General features: G+C 40.5%; 1 protein-coding gene across 1 annotated transcript in view; it reads left to right on the forward strand.

Annotated features, from left to right (window-relative positions):
* The window catches only part of LOC139543075 (aerolysin-like protein), a 126176-nt gene that overhangs the window by 94432 nt on the left and 13111 nt on the right, over positions 1 to 18633 (forward strand). The gene's annotated exons all lie outside the window — the stretch shown is intronic.

Genomic DNA, 18633 nt, shown 5'->3' on the forward strand with positions numbered 1-18633 from the left:
TTTTAAAATGTTTTACAGCGAAAACAGCACGTATATTTATGTTAGCTCACCACCAAATACAAAAAAGGACAGACATTTTTCACAGCACAGGTAGCATGCACAAAGCCAACCTAACTAACCAAGAACCAACCAAACTAACCAACAAACAACTTCATCAGATGACAGTCTTATAACATGTTACACAATAAATCTATGTTTTGTTCGAAAAATGTGCATATTTGAGGTATAAATCAGTTTTACATTGCAGCTACCATCACAGCTACCGTCAAAAATAGCACCGAAGCAGCCAGAGTAATTATAGAGACCAACGTGGAATACCTAAATACTCATCATAAAACATTTCTGAAAAATGCATCGTGTACAGCAAATGAAAGACAAGCATCTTGTGAATCCAGCCAATATTTCAGATTTTTAAGTGTTTTACAGCAAAAACACAATATAGCATTATATTAGCTTACTACAATAGACTACCACACTACTGCATTCATTCATCAAGGCACGTTAGCGATAGCAATAGGCATGTTAGCGTTAGCGAATAAACCAGCAAAAGATATTAATTTTCACTAACCTTCATAAACCTTCCTCAGATGACAGTCCTATAACATCAGGTTATACATACACTTATGTTTTGTTTGAAAATGTGCATATTTAGAGCTGAAATCAGTGGTTATCCATTATGCTAACGTAGCTTCTATTTCCCAGAATGTGCGGATATTTCTATTAGACTCTCACCTATTCTGACCAAATAGCAATTCATAAACATTACAAAAAAATACATGTTGTATAGGAAATGATAGATCCACTAGTTCTTAATGCAATCGCAGTGTTAGAATTCTAAAAATATCTTCATTACGACATAAGGCTTATGTTATAGCGAGAGAGTGGCCAAAACCTGGGCGCAAAACTACTAGTACACAGTTCGACAGATATATGAAATAGCATCATAAAATGTTTCTTACTTTTGGTGATCTTCCATCAGAATGTTGGACAAGGGGTCCTTTGTCCAGAACAGTCGTTGTTTGGATTTAGAACATCGTTTTTCCCTCTTGAATTAGCGAGCACACTGGCCAAGTGGCGCGAAGCTCTCCATTCTGAACAAAGGGCACACAACGCAACACACCTAACGTCCCGAATAAATTTTCAAAAATCTAATAAAACTATATTGAAAAAACATACTTTACGATGATATTGTCACATTTATCAAATAAAATCAAAGCCGGAGATAGTAGTCGCCTATAACGAAAGCTATTCAGAAGGCAATCCCACTGTCCTCTTCGCGCCTTCCTGAAAACATGAAATCGGTGACACGTCATTCCAAGAGGACGTATTCCATCTCAGACCAAGATAATCACCTCATTTCTTCTCTCACTGCATCTTGACATCCAGGGGAAGGTGTATGACGTGCATGTATACTAATAGCTATCATGCCCATTTATAGGCAGGACTTAGAAGAGAGCCTCGATTTCAGACTTTCCACTTCCTGGTCAGAAAGTGTGCTGCCAAATGAGTTCTGTTTTACTCACAGACAAAATTCAAACGGTTTTAGAAACTAGAGAGTGTTTTCTATCCAATAGTAATAATAATATGCATATTGTACGAGCAAGAATTGAGTACGAGGCCGTTTAAATTGGGCACGTTTTTCCCCCAAAGTGACAACAGCGCCCTCTGTCTTCATCAGGTTAACGTGTATCAACAGTTTTAACAACTCTTGGCACCACTTCCTCTTCTTGATGTTGAGCCAGAGAGCATATCGGCGGTTTCCAGTCACTACCCTAAACATGTTCATTAATGCGCAACAACATCTTTCTCTACTCATACTATACACTCTTAGCAAAAAAGGTGCTATCTAGAGCTTGAAATGGTTATTTGGCTGTCCCCATAGGAGAACTTTTTGAAGAACCCTTTTTGGATCTAGGTAGAACCCTTTTAGTTCCAGGTAGAACCCTTTTGAGTTCCATGTAGAACCCTTTACACAGAGAGTTCTACAAGTAACCCAAAAGAGTTCTACCTGAAAACAAAAATTGTTCTATTTGGAACCAAAAAGGGTTCTCCTATGGGGAGAGCCAGATAACTGTTTTGTAATCCTTTTTTCTAAGACTGTAGTTTGTTCATCAAAACATCCTATAAGTTTAAAGCCTATGTGGTGGAAAAGGTCTTATACTGAAGACAGCAGTGAATTGTACAAGCTGTATGCATTCTCTGTTCTGTTTATCATGGTTCGTGAAGGTGACTGGGTAAATACACAAAGGGACACGGTCATAACCTCACCCTCAGACCAATTGGTAAATGGCCAGTATATGTTCTGGAAGTTAAAATATGAGACCTTGCTCAATTTCTTTGTGAACTGAGCCCACATGATAACAGCCAGTCGCATGCAGGAATTAACCCGCAAATCATACTTACATTTCCAAAAACCTGTTTTTACTTTGCCCCTTCAGAGCTTCAGTAGACCTATACCAAGGTTTGTAAACCTGTCTGTACATTAAACAAATAAAGATTGCTTCATTTGCTTTGAGATTCTGAGTCCTTAGTGGTGAATTTCCACAACAATTCTGGTTCCACAAACTTATGGTTGATTTCTCCGTGGTGGTCCAACAGTGAAGGTCTGGCTGGGAACACCAGTGGCGTTTCCTTCACCCTGATTAAGACTGTTGTGGCTTTAGCATCATTAAACCGAATACTTTTTTTATTTTTTTATTCTCTGTAAATATTATTATGTGATTAAACTAACTTAATTAATCATGTAACTGTAATTAACTAGGAAGTCGGGGAACAAAGGAAAATATTCAGATAACAAAGTTATAATTGTCCTGATATAGCTTTCAGATATTTTAATATCTGATCAATTAGATTAATTCATTAATTAGAAGACTAATCTGTCGATCTACTTCTCTGATAGAGTTCAGTGTGTCAAATCGGAGGGTCTGTTGTCCGGACCTCTGGCAGTCTCTATGGGGGTGCCACAGGGTTCAATTCTCGGGCCGACACTCATCTCTGTATACATCAATGATGTCGCTTTTGCTGCTGGTGAGTCTCAGATCCACCTCTACGCAGACAACAACATTCTGTATACTTCTGGCCCTTCTTTGGGCACTGTGATAACAACCCTCCAGGCGAGCTTCAATGCCATACAACTCTCCTTCCGTGACCTCCAATTGCTCTTAAATACAAGTAAACTAAATGCATGCTCTTCAACCGATCGCTGCCTGCACCTGCCCGCCTGTCCAACATCACTACTCTGGACGGTTCTGACTTAGAATATGTGGACAACTACAAATACCTAGGTGTCTGGTTAGACTGTAAACTCTCCTTCCAGACTCACATCAAACATCTCCAATCCAAAGTTAAATCTAGAATTGGCTTCCTATTCCGCAACAAAGCATCCTTCACTCATGCTGCCAAACATAGCCTTGTAAAACTGACCATCCTACCGATCCTCGACTTCGGTGATGTCATTTACAAAATAGCCTCCAATACCCTACTCAATAAATTGGATGCAGTCTATCACAGTGCCATCCGTTATGTCACCAAAGCCCCATATACTACCCACCACTGCGACCTGTACGCTCTCGTTGGCTGGCCCTCGCTTCATACTCGTCGCCAAACCCACTGGCTCCAGGTCATCTACAAGACCCTGCTAGGTAAAGTACCCCCTTATCTCAGCTCGCTGGTCACCATAGCAGCACCAATCTGTAGCACGCGCACCAGCAGGTATATCTCTCTGGTCACCCCCAAAACCAATTCTTCCTTTGGCCGCCTCTCCGTCCAGTTCTCTGCTGCCAATGACTGGAACGAACTACAAAAATCTCTGAAACTGGAAACACTTATCTCCCTCACTAGCTTTAAGCACCAGCTGTCAGAGCAGCTCATAGATTACTGCACCTGTACATAGCCCATCTATAATTTAGCCCAAACAACTACCTCTTTCCCGACTGTATTTATTTATTTATTTATTTTGCTCCTTCGCACCCCACTATTTCTATCTCTACTTTGCACTTTCTTCCACTGCAAATCAACCATTCCAGTGTTTTACTTGCTATATTGTATTTACTTCGCCACCATGGCCTTTTTTTTGCCTTTCACCTCCCTTATCTCACCTCACTTGCTCACATTGTATATAGACTTATTTTTCTACTGTATTATTGACTGTATGTTTGTTTTTGTTTTTTTACTCCATGTGTAACTCTGTGTTGTTGTATGTGTCGAACTGCTTTGCTTTATATTGGGCTGTTCGCAATTGTCAATGAGATCGTGTTCTCAACTTGCCTACCTGGTTAAATAAAGGTGAAATAAAAAATAAAAATATTGGTGGTTTGAGTCACTTGCCCAAACATGTTCACTAATACGCTACAACACCTTTCTCTTCCCAAACTATACACTCTTAGAAAAAAAAGTGCAGTCTTAACCTCACCCTCAGGCCAATTGGTAGAATGCCCAGTATATGTTCTAGAAGTTAAAATATGAGACCTTGCTCAATTTTCTTTGTGAACTGAGCCCGCATGATAACAGCCAGTCGCATGCAGGAACCAACCCGTAAATCATGCTTACATTTCTAAAAACCTGTTTTTACTTTGCCCCTTCAGAGCTTCAGTAGACCTATACCAAGGTTTGTAAACCTGTCTGTACATTAAACAAATAAAGATTGCTTCATTTGCTTTGAGATTCTGAGTCCTTAGTGGTAAATTTCCACGACAATTCTGGCATCACAAACGTATGGTTGATTTCTCCGTGGTGGTCCAACAGTGAAGGTCTGGCTGGGAACACCAGTGGCGTTTCCTTCACCCTGATTAAGACACTTTATTGTGCTAATCTTGACAGATGTGTGTGGTGGAAATTGAACACCAGGGACACCTGAAGTCCATATTAAATAAATAATTGTTTTTTGTCAGTTAGCTGGAGAGGTTTAAACAAACACGTACAAAGTGGTCATTAAGGGGTCATTAAGAGGTCATTAGGGAGGTCATTAAGGGGTCATTAAGGAGGTCATTAAGGAGGTCATTAGGAGGTCATTAAGGGGTCATTAAGAGGTCAGCAAAAGGAAGAGCTCAGAAAAAATACATCAAACACATCAATCATCCATCAAATGCATCAACCATCCATCAATCATGCTGTTTTTTGAAGGTTGGTGGATCAAATCCCCAAGCTGTCCTTCTGCCCCTGAACAAGGCAGTTAACCCACTGTTCCTAGGCTGGTGAAATAAAATAAATGACCTCCTTAATGACCTCCTTAATGACCTCCTTAATGACCTCCTGCCTTCAGAAACTATTCACCCTCCTTGAGTTTTTCCACATTTTGTTGAGTTATAGCTTGAATTAAAAATTGATTAAATGTTAATTTGTTCACCCATCTACAGACAGTACCCCATATTGACAAAGTGAAAAAGCTCAGCCAGGGTGGTCCCTTCAGTTCTCTATTTACTGCTACACACACAAAAAAAACGACATAGGCATGGTTCATAGGGTTGGTTCCTTTGCGGAAGCGTTTAGGGAAACGTTCAATCACAATGATAATAGGTAAGTCCAGGTGTGCGTAATGATGGGGAGCAGGTGTCCGTAATATTGATTGCCAGGACCGGTGGTTAGTAGACCGGCGACGTCGAGCGTTGAAGAGGGGGAGTGGAAGTAGGTGTGATAGAGGGACATTTCACAGAGAAGAGAAATGCAGCCAAATTGGAATGGGAGTGAGTAAAACTTTCCATACTCATAAATACTAATAAATACTCATACTGTGATCAATTACTGTAGCCTTCTCCATGATAGCCCACACACTGTTCACCACCCCACTCCACCTGTTGGATCAATGTAGGGGAGAGCTGGGCCGAGAGAAACACAAGGTCAAAGTCACACTCCATTTAATCAGACAACACAGAATCTAGAATGACTTAAGAGAGAATATACTAGATGGCACGGGCCAAAACAGCATGATTGATGGATGATTTATGCATTTGATGGATGATTGATGTGTTTGATGTATTTTTTCTGAGCTCTTCTTTTTGCTGACCTCTTGCCTTCAGAAAGTATTCACCCTCGTTGAGTTTTTCCACATTTTGTTGAGTTTTAGCCTGAATTAAAAATTTGCTGAGTAGAGTTTTGGAGGCCATTTTGTAAATGACACTGCCAAAGTCGAGGATCAGTAGGATAGTCAGTTTTACGAGGGTATGTTTGCGGCGTGAGTGAAGGAGGCTTTGTAGCGAAATAACAAGCCGATTCTAGATTTAATTTTGGATTGGAGATGTTTAATATGAGTCTGGAAGAATAGTTTACAGTCTAGCCAGACACCTAGGTATTTGTAGTTGTCCACATATTCTAAGTCAGATCTATCCAGAGTAGTGATGCTAGTCGGACGGGTCCGGGAAGCAAACTGTTGAAAAGCATGCATTTAGTTTTACTAGTGTTTAACCTGTTTGGGCTGCAGCCCGACACCGGTACACTTATGACAACATCCAGCTCAAGTGCAGGGCGCGAAATTCAAAAGATATTTTTTTTAAATATTTAACTTTCACACATTAACAAGTCCAATACAGCATATGAAAGGTACACATCTTGTGAATCCAGCCAACATGTCCGATTTTTAAAATGTTTTACAGGGAAGACACAATATGTAAATCTATTAGCTAACCACGTTAGCAAAAGACACCACTTTTCTTACTCCATCAGTTTTTTACTCCATCAGTAGCTATCACAAATTCGACCAAATAAAGATATAAATAGCCACTAACCAAGAAACAACTTCATCAGATGACAGTCTGACAACATATTTATTGTATAGAATATGTTTTGTTCGAAAAATTTGCATATTTCAGGTATAAATCATAGTTTACATTTCAGCTACAATCAGAAATTGCACCGAAAGCAGCCATAATATTTACAGACACCAACGTCAAATACCTAATTACTCATCATAAAACATTTTTGAAAAATACATAGTGTACAGCAATTGAAAGACAGGCATCTTGTGATTCCAGACAATATTTCCGATTTATCAAGTGTTTTACAGCGAAAACACAATATAGCGTTATATTAGCGTAGCCACAATAGCCAGAAACACTTGGGCGCCCACGACCAGTTCACATGCACGACAGATATTAGAAATAGCATCATAAAATGTTTCTTACTTTTGGTGATCTTCCGTCAGAATGTTGGACAAGGTGTCCTTTGTCCAGAACAGTCGTTGTTTGGATCTGGAACGGCAAATTTCCCTCTTGATTTAGCATGGGCACTTGCCAAGTGGCACGGATCTCTCTAACGTCAACAAAGTCAGAGAACGGAACACGGCAAAACTCCCGAAAAAATTTCGATAATCTGATTAAACTATATTGAAAAAACATACTTTACGATGATATGGTCACATGTATCAAATAAAATCTAAACCGGAGATGTTAGTCGTCCATAACGACAGCTAAACAGAAGGCAAATCCATGTCCTCTTTCGCGCGCTCCAGAAACAGGAAATGGACGGTCACGTCATACAAAGAGCTTTAATTCCACCTCAGACCAAGATAAACACGAAATTTCTTCTCTCACCGCCTCTTGACAACCAGGGGAAGGTGTATGAAGTGTACGTAGACTCTTACGTATCATGCCCATGTGTAGGCAGGAAGTTGAACAGAGCATCGATTTCTGACATTCCACTTCCTGGTCAGGAAATGTGCTGCAGAATGAGTTCTGTTTCACTCAGAGAAATAATTCAAACGGTTTTAGAAACTAGAGAGTGTTTTCTATCCAATAGTAATACTAATATGCATATTGTACGAGCAAGAATTGAGTACGAGGCCGTTTGAAATGGGCACGATTTAACTGGCTACTCAATACTGCCCCTTGCAGCCATAACAGGTTTTAAGAGTAGTTGGAGGCCACGGAAGGAGAGTTGTATGGCATTGAAGCTCATTTGGAGGTTTGTTAACTTCTTATGGCTGCAGCCCGGCGTCGGTACACTTATGACAACAGCCAGCTCAAGTGCAGGGCGCGAAATTCAAAATATATTTTTTAGAAATATTTAACTTTCACACATTAACAAGTCCAATACAGCAAATGAAAGGTACACATCTTGTGAATCCAGCCAACATGTCCGATTTTTAAAATGTTTTACAGCGAAAACAGCACGTATATTTATGTTAGCTCACCACCAAATACAAAAAAGGACAGACATTTTTCACAGCACAGGTAGCATGCACAAAGCCAACCTAACTAACCAAGAACCAACCAAACTAACCAACAAACAACTTCATCAGATGACAGTCTTATAACATGTTACACAATAAATCTATGTTTTGTTCGAAAAATGTGCATATTTGAGGTATAAATCAGTTTTACATTGCAGCTACCATCACAGCTACTGTCAAAAATAGCACCGAAGCAGCCAGAGTAATTATAGAGACCAACGTGGAATACCTAAATACTCATCATAAAACATTTCTGAAAAATGCATCGTGTACAGCAAATGAAAGACAAGCATCTTGTGAATCCAGCCAATATTTCAGATTTTTTAAGTGTTTTACAGCAAAAACACAATATAGCATTATATTAGCTTACTACAATAGACTACCACACTACCGCATTCATTCATCAAGGCACGTTAGCGATAGCAATAGGCACGTTAGCGTTAGCGAATAAACCAGCAAAAGATATTAATTTTCACTAACCTTCATAAACCTTCCTCAGATGACAGTCCTATAACATCAGGTTATACATACACTTATGTTTTGTTTGAAAATGTGCATATTTAGAGCTGAAATCAGTGGTTATCCATTATGCTAACGTAGCTTCTATTTCCCAGAATGTGCGGATATTTCTATTAGACTCTCACCTATTCTGACCAAATAGCAATTCATAAACATTACAAAAAAATACATGTTGTATAGGAAATGATAGATCCACTAGTTCTTAATGCAATCGCAGTGTTAGAATTCTAAAAATATCTTCATTACGACATAAGGCTTATGTTATAGCGAGAGAGTGGCCAAAACCTGGGCGCAAAACTACTAGTACACAGTTCGACAGATATATGAAATAGCATCATAAAATGTTTCTTACTTTTGGTGATCTTCCATCAGAATGTTGGACAAGGGGTCCTTTGTCCAGAACAGTCGTTGTTTGGATTTAGAACATCGTTTTTCCCTCTTGAATTAGCGAGCACACTGGCCAAGTGGCGCGAAGCTCTCCATTCTGAACAAAGGGCACACAACGCAACACGCCTAACGTCCCGAATAAATTTCAAAAATCTAATAAAACTATATTGAAAAAACATACTTTACGATGATATTGTCACATGTATCAAATAAAATCAAAGCCGGAGATAGTAGTCGCCTATAACGAAAGCTATTCAGAAGGCAATCCCACTGTCCTCTTCGCGCCTTCCTGAAAACATGAAATCGGTGACACGTCATTCCAAGAGGACGTATTCCATCTCAGACCAAGATAATCACCTAATTTCTTCTCTCACTGCATCTTGACATCCAGGGGAAGGTGTATGACATGCATGTATACTAATAGCTATCATTCCCATTTATAGGCAGGACTTAGAAGAGAGCCTCGATTTCAGACTTTCCACTTCCTGGTCAGAAAGTGTGCTGCCAAATGAGTTCTGTTTTACTCACAGACAAAATTCAAACGGTTTTAGAAACTAGAGAGTGTTTTATATCCAATAGTAATAATAATATGCATATTGTACGAGCAAGAATTGAGTACGAGGCCGTTTAAATTGGGCACGTTTTTCCCCCAAAGTGACAACAGCGCCCTCTGTCCTCATCAGGTTAACGTGTATCAACAGTTTTAACCACTCTTGACACCACTTCCTCTTCTTGATGTTGAGCCAGAGAGCATATCGGCGGTTTCCAGTCACTACCCTAAACATGTTCATTAATGCGCAACAACATCTTTCTCTACTCATACTATACACTCTTAGCAAAAAAGGTGCTATCTAGAGCTTGAAATGGTTATTTGGCTGTCCCCATAGGAGAACTTTTTGAAGAACCCTTTTTGGATCTAGGTAGAACCCTTTTAGTTCCAGGTAGAACCCTTTTGAGTTCCATGTAGAACCCTTTACACAGAGAGTTCTACAAGTAACCCAAAAGAGTTCTACCTGAAAACAAAAATTGTTCTATTTGGAACCAAAAAGGGTTCTCCTATGGGGAGAGCCAGATAACTGTTTTGTAATCCTTTTTTCTAAGACTGTAGTTTGTTCATCAAAACATCCTATAAGTTTAAAGCCTATGTGGTGGAAAAGGTCTTATACTGAAGACAGCAGTGAATTGTACAAGCTGTATGCATTCTCTGTTCTGTTTATCATGGTTCGTGAAGGTGACTGGGTAAATACACAAAGGGACACGGTCATAACCTCACCCTCAGACCAATTGGTAAATGGCCAGTATATGTTCTGGAAGTTAAAATATGAGACCTTGCTCAATTTCTTTGTGAACTGAGCCCGCATGATAACAGCCAGTCGCATGCAGGAATTAACCCGCAAATCATACTTACATTTCCAAAAACCTGTTTTTACTTTGCCCCTTCAGAGCTTCAGTAGACCTATACCAAGGTTTGTAAACCTCTCTGTACATTAAACAAATAAAGATTGCTTCATTTGCTTTGAGATTCTGAGTCCTTAGTGGTGAATTTCCACAACAATTCTGGTTCCACAAACTTATGGTTGATTTCTCCGTGGTGGTCCAACAGTGAAGGTCTGGCTGGGAACACCAGTGGCGTTTCCTTCACCCTGATTAAGACTGTTGTGGCTTTAGCATCATTAAACCGAATACTTTTTTTATTTTTTTATTCTCTGTAAATATTATTATGTGATTAAACTAACTTAATCATGTAACTGTAATTAACTAGGAAGTCGGGGAACAAAGGAAAATATTCAGATAACAAAGTTATAATTGTCCTGATATAGCTTTCAGATATTTTAATATCTGATCAATTAGATTAATTCATTAATTAGAAGACTAATCTGTCGATCTACTTCTCTGATAGAGTTCAGTGTGTCAAATCGGAGGGTCTGTTGTCCGGACCTCTGGCAGTCTCTATGGGGGTGCCACAGGGTTCAATTCTCGGGCCGACACTCATCTCTGTATACATCAATGATGTCGCTTTTGCTGCTGGTGAGTCTCAGATCCACCTCTACGCAGACAACAACATTCTGTATACTTCTGGCCCTTCTTTGGACACTGTGATAACAACCCTCCAGGCGAGCTTCAATGCCATACAACTCTCCTTCCGTGACCTCCAATTGCTCTTAAATACAAGTAAACTAAATGCATGCTCTTCAACCGATCGCTGCCTGCACCTGCCCGCCTGTCCAACATCACTACTCTGGACGGTTCTGACTTAGAATATGTGGACAACTACAAATACCTAGGTGTCTGGTTAGACTGTAAACTCTCCTTCCAGACTCACATCAAACATCTCCAATCCAAAGTTAAATCTAGAATTGGCTTCCTATTCCGCAACAAAGCATCCTTCACTCATGCTGCCAAACATAGCCTTGTAAAACTGACCATCCTACCGATCCTCGACTTCGGTGATGTCATTTACAAAATAGCCTCCAATACCCTACTCAATAAATTGGATGCAGTCTATCACAGTGCCATCCGTTATGTCACCAAAGCCCCATATACTACCCACCACTGCGACCTGTACGCTCTCGTTGGCTGGCCCTCGCTTCATACTCGTCGCCAAACCCACTGGCTCCAGGTCATCTACAAGACCCTGCTAGGTAAAGTCCCCCCTTATCTCAGCTCGCTGGTCACCATAGCAGCACCAATCTGTAGCACGCGCACCAGCAGGTATATCTCTCTGGTCACCCCCAAAACCAATTCTTCCTTTGGCCGCCTCTCCGTCCAGTTCTCTGCTGCCAATGACTGGAACGAACTACAAAAATCTCTGAAACTGGAAACACTTATCTCCCTCACTAGCTTTAAGCACCAGCTGTCAGAGCAGCTCATAGATTACTGCACCTGTACATAGCCCATCTATAATTTAGCCCAAACAACTACCTCTTTCCCGACTGTATTTATTTATTTATTTATTTTGCTCCTTCGCACCCCACTATTTCTATCTCTACTTTGCACTTTCTTCCACTGCAAATCAACCATTCCAGTGTTTTACTTGCTATATTGTATTTACTTCGCCACCATGGCCTTTTTTTTGCCTTTCACCTCCCTTATCTCACCTCACTTGCTCACATTGTATATAGACTTATTTTTCTACTGTATTATTGACTGTATGTTTGTTTTTGTTTTTTTACTCCATGTGTAACTCTGTGTTGTTGTATGTGTCGAACTGCTTTGCTTTATATTGGGCTGTTCGCAATTGTCAATGAGATCGTGTTCTCAACTTGCCTACCTGGTTAAATAAAGGTGAAATAAAAAATAAAAATAAATAAAAATATTGGTGGTTTGAGTCACTTGCCCAAACATGTTCACTAATACGCTACAACACCTTTCTCTTCCCAAACTATACACTCTTAGAAAAAAAAGTGCAGTCTTAACCTCACCCTCAGGCCAATTGGTAGAATGCCCAGTATATGTTCTAGAAGTTAAAATATGAGACCTTGCTCAATTTTCTTTGTGAACTGAGCCCGCATGATAACAGCCAGTCGCATGCAGGAACCAACCCGTAAATCATGCTTACATTTCTAAAAACCTGTTTTTACTTTGCCCCTTCAGAGCTTCAGTAGACCTATACCAAGGTTTGTAAACCTGTCTGTACATTAAACAAATAAAGATTGCTTCATTTGCTTTGAGATTCTGAGTCCTTAGTGGTAAATTTCCACGACAATTCTGGCATCACAAACGTATGGTTGATTTCTCCGTGGTGGTCCAACAGTGAAGGTCTGGCTGGGAACACCAGTGGCGTTTCCTTCACCCTGATTAAGACACTTTATTGTGCTAATCTTGACAGATGTGTGTGGTGGAAATTGAACACCAGGGACACCTGAAGTCCATATTAAATAAATAATTGTTTTTTGTCAGTTAGCTGGAGAGGTTTAAACAAACACGTACAAAGTGGTCATTAAGGGGTCATTAAGAGGTCATTAAGAGGTCATTAGGGAGATCATTAAGGGGTCATTAAGGAGGTCATTAAGGAGGTCATTAAGGGGTCATTAAGAGGTCAGCAAAAGGAAGAGCTCAGAAAAAATACATCAAACACATCAATCATCCATCAAATGCATCAACCATCCATCAATCATGCTGTTTTTTGAAGGTTGGTGGATCAAATCCCCAAGCTGTCCTTCTGCCCCTAAACAAGGCAGTTAACCCACTGTTCCTAGGCTGGTGAAATAAAATAAATGACCTCCTTAATGACCTCCTTAATGACCTCCTTAATGACCTCCTGCCTTCAGAAACTATTCACCCTCCTTGAGTTTTTCCACATTTTGTTGAGTTATAGCTTGAATTAAAAATTGATTAAATGTTAATTTGTTCACCCATCTACAGACAGTACCCCATATTGACAAAGTGAAAAAGCTCAGCCAGGGTGGTCCCTTCAGTTCTCTATTTACTGCTACACACACAAAAAAAACGACATAGGCATGGTTCATAGGGTTGGTTCCTTTGCGGAAGCGTTTAGGGAAACGTTCAATCACAATGATAATAGGTAAGTCCAGGTGTGCGTAATGATGGGGAGCAGGTGTCTGTAATATTGATTGCCAGGACCGGTGGTTAGTAGACCGGCGACGTCGAGCGTTGAAGAGGGGGAGTGGAAGTAGGTGTGATAGAGGGACATTTCACAGAGAAGATAAATGCAGCCAAATTGGAATGGGAGTGAGTAAAACTTTCCATACTCATAAATACTAATAAATACTCATACTGTGATCAATTACTGTAGCCTTCTCCATGATAGCCCACACACTGTTCACCACCCCACTCCACCTGTTGGATCAATGTAGGGGAGAGCTGGGCCGAGAGAAACACAAGGTCAAAGTCACACTCCATTTAATCAGACAACACAGAATCTAGAATGACTTAAGAGAGAATATACTAGATGGCACGGGCCAAAACAGCATGATTGATGGATGATTTATGCATTTGATGGATGATTGATGTGTTTGATGTATTTTTTCTGAGTTCTTCTTTTTGCTGACCTCTTGCCTTCAGAAAGTATTCACCCTCGTTGAGTTTTTCCACATTTTGTTGAGTTATAGCTTGAATTAAAAATTGATTAAATGTTAATTTGTTCACCCATCTACAGACAGTACCCCATATTGACAAAGTGAAAAAGCTCAGCCAGGGTGGTCCCTTCAGTTCTCTATTTACTGCTACACACACAAAAAAAACGACATAGGCATGGTTCATAGGGTTGGTTCCTTTGCGGAAGCGTTTAGGGAAACGTTCAATCACAATGATAATAGGTAAGTCCAGGTGTGCGTAATGATGGGGAGCAGGTGTCTGTAATATTGATTGCCAGGACCGGTGGTTAGTAGACCGGCGACGTCGAGCGTTGAAGAGGGGGAGTGGAAGTAGGTGTGATAGAGGGACATTTCACAGAGAAGATAAATGCAGCCAAATTGGAATGGGAGTGAGTAAAACTTTCCATACTCATAAATACTAATAAATACTCATACTGTGATCAATTACTGTAGCCTTCTCCATGATAGCCCACACACTGTTCACCACCCCACTCCACCTGTTGGATCAATGTAGGGGAGAGCTGGGCCGAGAGAAACACAAGGTCAAAGTCACACTCCATTTAATCAGACAACACAGAATCTAGAATGACTTAAGAGAGAATATACTAGATGGCACGGGCCAAAACAGCATGATTGATGGATGATTTATGCATTTGATGGATGATTGATGTGTTTGATGTATTTTTTCTGAGTTCTTCTTTTTGCTGACCTCTTGCCTTCAGAAAGTATTCACCCTCGTTGAGTTTTTCCACATTTTGTTGAGTTTTAGCCTGAATTAAAAATTTGCTGAGTAGAGTTTTGGAGGCCATTTTGTAAATGACACTGCCAAAGTCGAGGATCAGTAGGATAGTCAGTTTTACGAGGGTATGTTTGCGGCGTGAGTGAAGGAGGCTTTGTAGCGAAATAACAAGCCGATTCTAGATTTAATTTTGGATTGGAGATGTTTAATATGAGTCTGGAAGAATAGTTTACAGTCTAGCCAGACACCTAGGTATTTGTAGTTGTCCACATATTCTAAGTCAGATCTATCCAGAGTAGTGATGCTAGTCGGACGGGTCCGGGAAGCAAACTGTTGAAAAGCATGCATTTAGTTTTACTAGTGTTTAAGAGTAGTTGGAGGCCACGGAAGGAGAGTTGTATGGCATTGAAGCTCATTTGGAGGTTTGTTAACACAGTGTCCAAAGAAGGGCCAGATGTATACAGATGTTGTCTGCGTAGAGGTGGATCAGGAATCACCCGCAGCAAGAGCGACATCGTTGATATATACACAGAAAAGATTCGGCCCGAGAATTGAACCCTGTGGTACCCCCATAGAGACTGCCAGAGGTCCAGACAACAGGCCCTCTGATTTGACACACTGAACTCTATCAGAGAAGTAGTTGGTGAACCAGGCGAGGCAGTCATTTGAGAAACCAAGGCTTTTGAGTCTGCCGATAAGAATACTGTGATTGACAGAGTCGAAGGTCTTGGTCAGGTCGATGAAGACGGCTGCACAGTACTGTCTTTTTTATCGAAGGCGATATCGTTTAGTACCTTGAGCTTGGCTGAGGAGCACCCGTGACCAGCTCGGAAACCGGATTACATATCGGAGAAGTTACAGTGGGATTCAAAATCGTCAGTGATCTGTTTATTAACTTGGCTTTCGAAGACTTTAGAAAGGCAGGGCAGGATGACTATAGGTCTATAACCTCTTGGAAATAGGGGGCGCCATTTCCACTTTGGGAAAAAATAGTGCCCAAATTAAACGGCCTCGTACTCTGTCCTAGATCATATGATATGCATATTATTATTACTATTGGATAGAAAACACTCTGAAATTTCTAAAACTGTTTGAATTATATCTGTGAGTAAAACAGAACTCATTTGGCAGGCAAACTTCCAAACAGGAAGTAAAAATTCTGAAATGGGTCTCTGTGAAGGGCTGCTCCTATTCAATTGCCTTGTATTTATGGATATGTATGCACTTCCTACGCCTTCCACTAGATGTCAACAGGCAGTACAACGTTGAATGAGGTGTCTAGCCTAATGTGGGACCGAATGATAGCTTTTGGAGTGACAGGTCAGCCAAATTGGCAGTATTTTGCTGCGCACCTGGGAGCACCATATCATTTTCTGCAATGCGTTAGGCAGACACGAAGAAATGCTCCGTCTGGGACGTTATTGGATACATATGAGAAAAACATCATAAAGATGGATTTTCAACTGAGTTTGACCAGTTTATTCGACTTTTATTATGACTTTTGGAATTTTTCGTTCCATGCGCCAAACTTTTATGGGCACGTGAGCACCATTATGCTAGCCAAAGTTGCTAATTCGACAGAAGAAATGGACATTCTAAAACAAAACAACGATTTATTGTGGAACTAGGACTCCTGGCACTGCATTCTGATGAAAGTTCATCAAAGGTAAGAGAATATTTATGATGTTATTTCGTATTTTTGTTGAATATGTTGACTCCAACATGGCGGAGAATGGCTGAGCGCTGTCTCAGATTATTGTATGCTGTGCTTTTTACTAAAGTTATTTTTTAAAATCTAACACAGCGGTTGCATTAAGAACCAGTGTATCTTTAATTATATGTCCAACATGTATTTTTCAGCAAAGTTTATGATGAGTTTTTCTGTTAGATTACGTGACTCTCCAAAATTTCTCTGGACAATTTGGAGCATTTTTGCGCCATGTTCACAATGTAAAACCAAGATTTGTAGCTATAAATATGCACATTTTCGAACAAAACATAAATGTATTGTATAACATGATGTTATAAGACTGTCATCTGATGAAGTTGTTCAAAGGTTAGTGATTCATTTTATCTCTATTTGTGGGTTTTGTGAAAGCTATCTTTGCGGTGAAAAAATGGCGTTGTGTGTTGCGCTATTGTGGTGAGCTAACATAAATATACAGTGGGGAGAACAAGTATTTGATACACTGCCGATTTTGCAGGTTTTCCAACTTACAAAGCATGTAGAGGTCTGTAATTTTTATCATAGGTACACTTCAACTGTGAGAGACGGAATCTAAAACAAAAATCCAGAAAATCACATTGTATGATTTTTAAGTAATTAATTTGCATTTTATTGCATGACATAAGTATTTGATACATCAGAAAAGCAGAACTTAATATTTGGTACAGAAACCTTTGTTTGCAATTACAAAGATCATACGTTTCCTGTAGTTATTGACCAGGTTTGCACACACTGCAGCAGGGATTTTGGCCCACTCCTCCATACAGACCTTCTCCAGATCCTTAAGGTTTCGGGGCTGTCGCTGGGCAATACGGACTTTCAGCTCCCTCCAAAGATTTTCTATTGGGTTCAGGTCTGGAGACTGGCTAGGCCACTCCAGGACCTTGAGATGCTTCTTACGGAGCCACTCCTTAGTTGCCCTGGCTGTGTGTTTCGGGTCGTTGTCATGCTGGAAGATCCAGCCACGACCCATCTTCAATGCTCTTACTGAGGGAAGGAGGTGTTTAGCCAAGATCTCGCGATACATGGCCCCATCCATCCTCCCCTCAATATGGTGCAGTCGTCCTGTCCCCTTTGCAGAAAAGCATCCCCAAAGAATGATGTTTCCACCTCCATGCTTCACGGTTGGGAGGGTGTTCTTGGGGTTGTACTCAACCTTCTTCTTCCTCCAAACACGGCGAGTGGAGTTTAGACCAAAAAGCTCTATTTTTGTCTCATCAGACCACATGACCTTCTCCCATTCCTCCTCTGGATCATCCAGATGGTCATTGGCAAACTTCAGACGGGCCTGGAAATGCGCTGGCTTGAGCAGGGGGACCTTGCATGCGCTGCAGGATTTCAATCCATGACGGTGTAGTGTGTTACTAATGGTTTTCTTTGAGACTGTGGTCCCAGCTCTCTTCAGGTCATTGACCAGGTCCTGCCGTGTAGTTATGGGCTGATCCCTCACCTTTCTCATGATCATTGATGCCCCACGAGGTGAGATCTTGCATGGAGCCCCAGACCGAGGGTGGTTGACCGTCATCTTCAACTTCTTCCATTTTCTAATAATTGCGCCAACAGTTGTTGCCTTCTCACCAAGCTGCTTGCCTATTGTCCTGTAGCCCATCCCAGCCTTGTGCAGGTCTACAATTTTATCCCTGATGTCCTTACACAGCTCTCTGGTCTTGGCCATTGTGGAGAGATTGGAGTCTGTTTGATTGAGTGTGTATACAGGTGTCTTTTATACAGGTAACAAGTTCAAACAGGTGCAGTTAATACAGGTAATGAGTGGAGAACAGGAGGGCTTCTTAAAGAAAAACTAACAGGTCTGTGAGAGCCGGAATTCTTACTGGTTGGTAGGTGATCAAATACTTATGTCATGCAATAAAATGCAAATTAATTACTTAAAAATCATACAATGTGATTTTTTGGATTTTTGTTTTAGATTCCGTCTCTCACAGTTGAAGTGTACCTATGATAAAAATTACAGACCTCTACATGCTTTGTAAGTAGGAAAACCTTCAAAATCGGCAGTGTATCAAATACTTGTTCTCCCCACTGT

This window comes from Salvelinus alpinus, chromosome 17, assembly GCF_045679555.1.
Source record: "Salvelinus alpinus chromosome 17, SLU_Salpinus.1, whole genome shotgun sequence".
In the NCBI taxonomy this organism is placed as follows: domain Eukaryota; kingdom Metazoa; phylum Chordata; class Actinopteri; order Salmoniformes; family Salmonidae; genus Salvelinus; species Salvelinus alpinus.